Here is a 9,819-nt window from a genome sequence, read left to right as displayed (position 1 = left end):
TGCGTGCATATGTACTAGTGTTTGTTACTAGACGGGATTGATAGACTGCGCGCATGCGCGTGGTAAGGAAGACAAAGGAGAATAATTTCTGTGAAGAAAATAGGAAATGTTTCCCGGTTGGTTTTTATTTCCTCATCTTTTTGATTGAACTATTCATTTATATTTTAATATATTTTGTGCGATTTCCCTCTTTTTTACCTATACCTGCTATTCTTATAATTCTCTTATATTAAAAAAAATCTCAAAACTCTGCTCGCAAAACTTTTATTATTATGTAAAGTATAATGAACTACTTTTCCTCAAAAGGAGATTAGTAAGACAGTGTTTTTTAAATGATATTTTTCCAATAAGAACCTTATAAATCTGAATGTTTATGTACACCATAACTGATAAAAATTATCCTCAAATTGTGTTACTCAAAATATCTGATAATATTTTGTTCATTGCGACTATCTTACAATAGACATATTTTGACTGAAATAAATAAATATCTACTTAAACTAATGATTAGTAACATACATAAAATATAGAAAGAAAGAAGTTGAAATGATAGGACAATAATAATTTTGGAAGAGGAATCAGAAGAATCTCGGAAGTTCGGATATCGTCGAAAGAAATAAAAATCTTGGATCCAGATCACCGCCAAAATAGAATCACTTCTACACTTAAAAATTTGCATTAAAAAAACGGTAAATATCTGGCAATATTTATTCCAGGATTTTTACTGTTGTAAAAGCGGATATATTGACGTAAGGGAGTGATATTAAGGTCACCAACCCGAAAAAGATAATAACAACTAAGGTAAAATTACGGTCGCTTGTATTTTACTGAAATACGGTTGAAGACAGTATATTTTTACGGAGTATTTCCGTTTTTTTTTTTTCTAACAGGGTAAGTTAGCCCATTTTTGACATATCCTGAAATTTTCATCAACATTCATTCGCAACTTTTTGAGTTAGGCTGGGGGAAAAACAAACAAATAAACAAACAGCTCAGATAACTGCTTATTAATTAACTTGATCTACTTGCTTATCTAGTATTACCTTATTTGTCTTCTTACCTTAATTAAAATCCTTCCACGCAACTCCTACGATATAATAATTAACTTGCACATTTCTCTATAATCTTAATTACAAACTAAGGAATAAAATGTTCTCAATCATTCCATTGGAATTTTTCTATCTTTGACACATACCTTACACAGCCTGGTCAATCATTCAATCGTCAGCAGTGCATTGAAGTCTCCTAAACATAAGTGTCCACTCACTATCACACACATAAGCAATATATATATATATATATATATATATATATATATATATACATATATATATATATATATATATATATATATATATATATATGTGTGTATATATATATATATACATACATTTGTATATGTAATAATTAATATGTATATTAAATATACACTGAATAGATATTCATTAAAATGAGGGTATTACAATAGTCCAGTGGACCTCGTTGTGTGACACCAACTCAGGTAACAACGTAATCAGCAGAGCTAAGGCACATCCCTGCAACAATCAATTAAAGGCTTGTTACGAAGGTAAGCAAGAAGTAATCACCACAACAATAGAATTAAGATGTCTCCTCCCTCACAGAGAGAGAGAGAGAGAGAGAGAGAGAGAGAGAGAGAGAGAGAGAGAGAGAGAGAGAGAGAGAGAGAGAGAGAGAGAATGGTTTATTTCCTTCTTTTTTCCTCCAGGTCGGGGTCGGGTGAGGTCAATAGTCGGTACTTTTCTTGACCTAATTTTAAAAAGAAAATATTTTGAAAATACTTGTGTGTGAGAGAGAGGTAGCTTTTATTCCCGGTAGGTATTGAGGGAAGAAGAAGCAACAGTGGAATACTAATGGAATATTAACAGCAGGGGACAGAAGTTTTTATTTAGCGAACATTTATATTATGATATTGTCCTAAATCTGAATACTATGTACAAGATTAAATGCCGCAGAATGGAACATCCATATATTGAAAATAAACAAAAACTATATAATAAAATGTAACGAACAGTTGGAAAATATTAGCTGTTTTGTTGTTTTTGACTGCCACACCTTATGCGAAACACGGGGATCTAAGCGTTGGCAGCCCGTAAAGAAAATAAAGAAACTGGCTTATGAATCTCTAAGGAAATATTGTAAAGTAAGTAGTATTATCATATAGAATAAATCGACTTAGGAGAAATCATTTATTAAATTGAGCAGTTTTTATTTTTGCAAAATATTCATAGGTCTAATACATCACGCATACAATTCACAAAAGCTTTCCACTTATGAGAATTGTCTACAATTTGTCACCTAACGGTTTTGACCCATAAAGATGACACCTCTCGCTTTGTATTCTTTTATTTATCATTATTTTTTTATTTTTTATTTTTTTTTTGCTGCCTCTGGTAGTTTAAATCCAACGGAGATTTAATGTAGATTTTGTATGAAACGAAACGGTTAGAAGCGCTTAAGTTGGTTTTTTTTTTATTGATTTTTTTACTCATAATAAGATATACCAAACCTTAAATCTGGATATGATGTAAATTTATTTTTTATGTAGTGAATGTCTCCCATAAATAATATAGAGCTACTCTCTCTCTCTCTCTCTCTCTCTCTCTCTCTCTCTCTCTCTTTATATATATATATATATATATATATATATATATATATATATATATATATATATATATGTGTGTGTGTGTGTGTGTGTGTGTGTGTGTGTGTGTATTTTGGTCACGCTCAGTTTAGCTCTCCCTTGTGAGAGGGTGTGTGTGAATGTGTGTGCTTATCTATCTTAATATCTAACCGTCATTTTTGACGGGTCACGTACACTAGTATGGAAATATTTGTTCACTTAACTATTAATAAAAACTTATTTCTGTAAGATATCTCATTCCTCGAAAACCTTCGATAAGCCCGATGTTTGACAGACACCATTTCGACGAGAGAGATTGACCGACGTGTAGAGAATCTGATGAGTAATCAAACTCTTGTGGGTCTAAAGCTAATTTGTTGTGGTGAGCTATTGGAAATGTCTATGCCTGGCGATCGCTGGATCGGGGTTCGAGTTCCGCTCAAGCTCGATAGTGTCTTGTAGTGTCTGCAACCTCACCATTTTGGGGGGAGCTTATAGGTATACCTGCTGAATCATCACCAGCCATTGCCTGGCTCTCCCTGGTCGTATCTTGGGTGGAGAGTGGTCTTTGGTGCTGATCAGTCTACGGCATTGTCCTGCTAGCTAGGGCATTGTCACTGTCCCTTACCTCTGCCATTCATGAGCTACCTTTAAAACATTTAATTGTGATCTTTGCTTCTTTTCTCTCTATGTTCTTTATCAGTACTTCCACGTCTACGAACCACAGCAATTCACATTCTACGTCTTTAAAAGCACCTTAGATTTCTTTCTCGTCCTTGGATCGAACGTAGTACCGCTTTAGTTGAAACGGTGGAATTTTAAAAGTTCAAACTTCCAGCGAATGTTTATATGTGGAACAGGCTGATATAAGTCTCTTTTTATAGTTTATATATGAAAGATCTATTATAATGTTGTTACTGATCTCAATATACTTACTTTGTTTTAATTGTTTGTTATTTCTCTTGAAGTTTACTTATTTCCTTATTTCCTTTACTCACTGAACTATTTTTCTTTGTTTGATTCCTTGGGTTTATAACATCCTGCTTTTCTAACAAGGGTTTTAGCTTAGCTAATAATAATAATAATAATAATAATAATAATAATAATAATAATAATAATGGAAAGCAGGAACGCTCATACTTTCAATGCAAGAGACTGATAGACAGATGGATAAACAGGGAACCGGTATCCGTAAACAATGTATAGTTTCTCTATTTCTCTATTTTCTTTGTCCAAAATTAAGAATTTTCCAAATTATCCCCAATATAATAAAAACACAAATTTGGATGGATTTCATTAGCATGGCCAGATAAGGTCCCAACATGTTAATGCTTTAAGTGATGACCTAACACAGTTAAAATCAAGTTTCTAGAAACAGGAAAGAATGATCTGCACAAGTATAACTAGGGTACGCGACCCGTCAGAAATGAAGGCTGAATATTTATATAGTTGTGCGCACAAACGCACACACAGATTCAACACTTCCCATCTTCTCTCCCTTTCCTAACTCCAATACGATAGTTTGGGAAATTTGTGGGAGATTGTTGTTTTCCGAGTGGTTGCCGTTTAGCGGTAGAGGACTATATATATATGTATATATATATATATATATATATATATATATATATATATATATATAAATATATATATATATATATATATATATATATATATATATATATGTATGTATGTATGTGTGTGTATGTGTATTTTGGTCACGCTCAGTTTAGCTCTCCCTTGTGAGAGGGTGTGTGTGAATGTGTGTGCTTATCTATCTTAATATCTAACCGTCATTTTTGACGGGTCACGTACACTAGTATGGAAATATTTGTTCACTTAACTGTTAATAAAAACTTATTTCTATAAGATATCTCATTCCTCGAAAACCTTCGATAAGCCCGATGTTTGACAGACAACATTTCGAAAAGAAAGATTGACCGACGTATAGAGAATCTGATGAGTAAACACACTCTTGTGGGTTTAAAGCTAATTTGTTGTGGTGAGCTATTGGAAATGCCCATGCCTAGCGATCGCCGGATCGGGGTTCGAGTTCCGCCCAAGCTCGATAGTGTCTTGTAGTGTCTGCAACCTCACCCTTTGGGAGGAGCTTATAGGTATACCTGCTGAATCATCACCAGCCATTGCCTGGCTTTCCCTGGTCGTAGCTTGTCCTGCTAGCTAGGGGATTGTCACTGTCCCTTACCTCTGCCATTCATGAGCTACCTTTAAAACATTTAATTGTGATCTTTACTTTTTTTCTCTCTATGTTCTTTATCACTACTTCCACGTCTACGAACCACAGCAATTCACATTCTACGTCTTAAAAAACACCTTAGATTTTCTTCTCGTCCTTGGATCGAACGGAGGCCCCCTTTAGTTGAAACTGTCGAATTTCAAAAGTTCAAACTTCCAGCGAATGTTTTGATGTGGAACAGGCTGACATAAGTCTCCTTTTTATAGTTTATATATGAAAGATCTATTATAATGTTGTTACTGATCTCAATATACTTACTTTGTTTTAATTGTTCGTTATTTCTCTTGTAGTTTACTTATTTCCTTATTTCCTTTCTTCACTAAGCTATTTTTCTTTGTTGGATTTCCTTGGGTTTATAGCATCCTACTTTTCTAACAAGGGTTTTAGCTTAGCTAATAATAATAATAATAATAATAATAATAATAATAATAATAATAATAATAATAATAATAATAATAATAATGATAATAACAATAACAATAATAATGGAAGGCAGGAACGCTCATACTTTCAATGCAAGAGACTGATAGACAGATAGATAAACAGGGAACCGGTATCCGTAAACAATGTAGTTTCTCTATTTCTCTATTTTCTTTGTCCAAAATTAAGAATTTTCCAAATTATCCCCAATATAATAAAAACACAAATTTGGATGGATTTCATTAGCATGGCCAGATAAGGTCCCAACATGTTAATGCTTTAAGTGATGACCTAACACAGTTAAAATCAAGTTTCTAGAAACAGGAAAGAATGATCTGCACAAGTATAACTAGCGTACGCGACCCGTCAGAAATGAAGGCAGAATATTTTGATAGTTGTGCACACAAACGCACACACAGATTCAACACTTCCCACCCCCTCTCCCTTTCCTAACTACAATACGGTAGTTTGGGAAATTTGTGGGAGATTGTTGTTTTCCGAGTGGTTGCCGCTTAGCGTGACAGGACTATATATATATATATATATATATATATATATATATATATATATATATATATATATATTTGTATGTATGCATGTATATATTTAAATATATATATATATATATATACATATATATATATATATATATGTATATATATATATATATTTATATACATATGCATATATATGTATATAAATATATAATTATACATATATATGTATATATATATATATATATATATATATATATATATATATATATATATATATACACATATATATACATATATTGCTAAACGACTCTTGCTGTTTATTATATAGTAAGATGTGAAGGAAGGAACTTGTAAAAAGGGCAAAATTATTAAAAATAAAAAAGTTCTCTCGTGCTAATACTGAGTTGAAAAAAGGATGGCAGAAAAAATTTGCACCTCTTTCGTTTTGACATAATCACTTGATAATTTAAGGCCAGATCTTATAACCGATCTAGGATCTCTGAAATTGTGATGAAACCAAATTATACTATTTATTAGAAAGAAGGAAAATTTAGATAAGATGTTTTTCATGAGATAAAAAGGAGATGACTAACTGCCATTTAGTTTATTTGAGAATCTTATAATTATTATTATTATTATTATTATTATTATTATTATTATTATTATTATTATTATTATATTATGGTTGTTGTTGTTGTTGTTGTTGTTGTCGTCATTATTATTATCATTATTATTATTATTATTATTATTATTATCATTATTATTATTATTATTATTATTATTATTATTATTATTATTAGCTACGTTGTAACGCTATTTGGAAAAGCAAGATGCTATAAGCCTAAGAGCTCCAACACGGAAAAATAGGCCAGTGAGGAGAAGGAAGAAGAAAATAAATAAACTTCAAGAGAAGTAATAAACAATTAAGATAAAATCTTAAGAACAGTAACAACATTAAAATAGATCTTTCATATATAAACTAATAAAAAAAAAAACAAGCGAAAAAGAAATAAGAGAGAATAGTGTCCCTGAGTGTATCCTCAAATGAAGACCAAGGTACAGAAGCTATGGCACTACCCAAGACTAGAGAACAATAGTTTGATTTTGGAGTAACTTTCTCTTAGAAGAGCTGCTTACCATAGCTAAAGAGATTCTTGCATTACCAAGAAGAAAGTAGCCACTGAATATTACAGTGCAGTAGTTAACCCCTTGAGAGAAGAAATATTGTTCGGTAATATGTGTTTGTCAGGTGAATGAGGACAGAGGAGAATGTGGAAAGAATAGGCTACACTGTTCGGTGTATGTGTAGGCAAAGAGAAAATGAGCCGTAATCAGAGAGAGGGATCCATTGTAGTACTGTCTGTCCAAAGGACCCAATAACTCTCTAGCGGTAGTATCTCACGGGTGGCTGGTGCCCTGGCCAACCTACTACCTATCTATTTTTGTCTAAAGTGATTAAGGTCGATTAGGATAAGATTTTATGTTATTCTCCTGTGATTTAAGAAGGAATATTCGTTACCATATAGTTTTTTCTAATGGTTTAATTGAGTGGAGAAAAAAAATTCGTATACGACTTTGGTGTGAAGATAGCACCGTTTCTTTTATGAAATAAATTTTGAAGTGATTAAATGAACAAATTATGTTGCCATAGCTTCCCAGAGATCTAATTCTTTGTTAGCTTTTGATCTAATTCTGTTATCATACAGTTTTAAAGTGCTAATGTATTGTTGCCATACAATTTTTTTCTCTCGAAGATATGGATGAAAAGCTATATTTCTATATAATTTCTATGTGATGTAGATGAAATCTTGTGTAGTGATATAATTTTCATAACAATAATAAAAAAAAGAATTGCTGTAGTACCATATTGTTTCTCCAGTTATAAAACCTTACTTTTTAAAAGACAAAAGTTCAAGAGACAACTACTTCCCTTTACAAGAGAAACGCAAAACCAAACGCCCTAGAAATTCTTCTTCTTACTTATTGGTGATGACGGAATTCCACGTAATACTCATAGTGTATCCTATTCACAAATGTTCTCAGTCATACATTCCTTTTCTCTCGCTTCTCCATTTTTCTGATCATGCAACTATTATTTTCTTTCGCGCGGCGATAATGACGAAGCCGAAAAATAGGACGCTGAAAAGGCTGCATTGTTGACAGCGTACAATACTGCTATTTGCAAGCACTGTAACGACGTGTTTTGGCCAGAGATTTTTCTTCTTCTTCTTTCATCCATAGTACAGATAGAAGGCAATTGTAAGTTTTAACGCTTGACAGGTTTATGTGAGATGTGAAGAATGAATGCAAGATGTTGTGGGGGTGTGGGGATGTGGGATGTTTGTGTGGGGTGTGGGGGGAGTGGTGTTTGTCACTTTCTGTTTACGAAGGGAGTTGATGTTCAAGTAGTTGGAGATACTTCATATGTTAGTCTCCATGTGTGTGTGCGTGTATACATGTGGTTTTCAGTAAGACAATCTAATCATAAAAGGATTATTATGTGCCAAATAAAATTGAAAAAATTATCCGGGTCACACATTTCTCTGCTGCTTTTCATTTCTTTCCTTTTTTTTATCTTTATTCAATCAGATTGGCTTGGTTAAAATTCATCTATAGTCTGATGTATGAAATTTTACATTCAGCCAAAATCATGGCTGCCGTATTTGTTATAAGTTTAATCTTACAGTCATATTGTAATTACATTAGTTATTCTTTAGTGCTGTCTCGTAAATATCAAACTATGTATTGCTTTATATGTCCCTATATGTAGGTTTCTTCTTCTTCTTCTTCTTCTTCTTCTTTTTATTATTATTATTATTATTATTATTATTATTATTATTATTATTATTATTATTATTATTATACGTTTGGGATAACTTGCCATTGGCGAGACTCGTCTCCGGGAACCATTACTATCATTACTGAAAAGAGCAAAATTTCATACGACACAAGATTAAAAAGATTAGCTTTTGGAGTGGTTTGTCCACGTGAAAAGAAAAGAACTTAGAGGAGAAAGTAATTAATTAATAAAGATAAAATCAAACATAAACTGAATATTAAATGAACCGTGGTCTTTTACGGTCTTGGGTTAGAGTTCTCTTGCTTGAGGGTACACTCTGGTATATTATTCTTTCTGTTTCTTCATTTCCTTTTCTCACTGTTTCTTCATTTCCTTTCCTCACTGGGCTGTTTTTCCTGTTTGAGCACTTGAATTTATAACGCCCTGCTCTTCAAACTAGGGCTGTAGCGTAGTTAATAATAATAATAATAATAATAATAATAATAATAATAATAATAATAATAATAATAACTGGAATTACCAAAAAAATCTCCGAAGATTCTATGAGAATCATATACAATAAAGAGCAAGGATATGGCTATATATATATATATATATATATATATATATATATATATATATATATATATATATATATATATATATATATATATAATTCTTTCCTGTCACTCCGAGCGGCAGGGTGGAGGGAGAAAATTGACATACCTTGCTGTGAGGGGTAATCCAGATAGGTACACTCGGAAACCACAATCTCCCAAAAATTGTTGAACCAGTGGGTTGTAGATAGGGGGGAGGGGGTGAAAAGGGTTGAATATGTGTGTGCATATCTATCTAAATATTTAACAGTCATTTTGACAGGTCGCGTACAGTTGTATAATTGTATAATGATGTTTACTTACAAAATCATGCTTTTCTTATTTATGCCATGTCATTACTCAATGACAAAATAGAAAATGTCAATTTTGTTGTCTTTTTGTTTAATTTGTATTTTGTAAAAACAGCGTCGTGTATTTACACCCAATCCATTAAAATACTTAAATATCTCTTATAATTCTTCCCTTTGGAGTATTAACAGCAGAAGGGTAATTTCGGAAGACATACCTCATGTCAACAGAAGGTGTCACCTGCCATGCAAGACTGTCGCTAACTTTCATTAACATGACATTGTTGTGGCTCCGTCTGCCTGGAGCCTTAACGATTCCCTTTT

Source organism: Palaemon carinicauda, chromosome 2 (genome assembly GCF_036898095.1).
Source record: "Palaemon carinicauda isolate YSFRI2023 chromosome 2, ASM3689809v2, whole genome shotgun sequence".
NCBI classification, from domain to species: domain Eukaryota; kingdom Metazoa; phylum Arthropoda; class Malacostraca; order Decapoda; family Palaemonidae; genus Palaemon; species Palaemon carinicauda.
The sequence above is the reverse complement of the archived record's forward strand: the minus strand, read 5'-3'. Positions refer to the sequence as shown.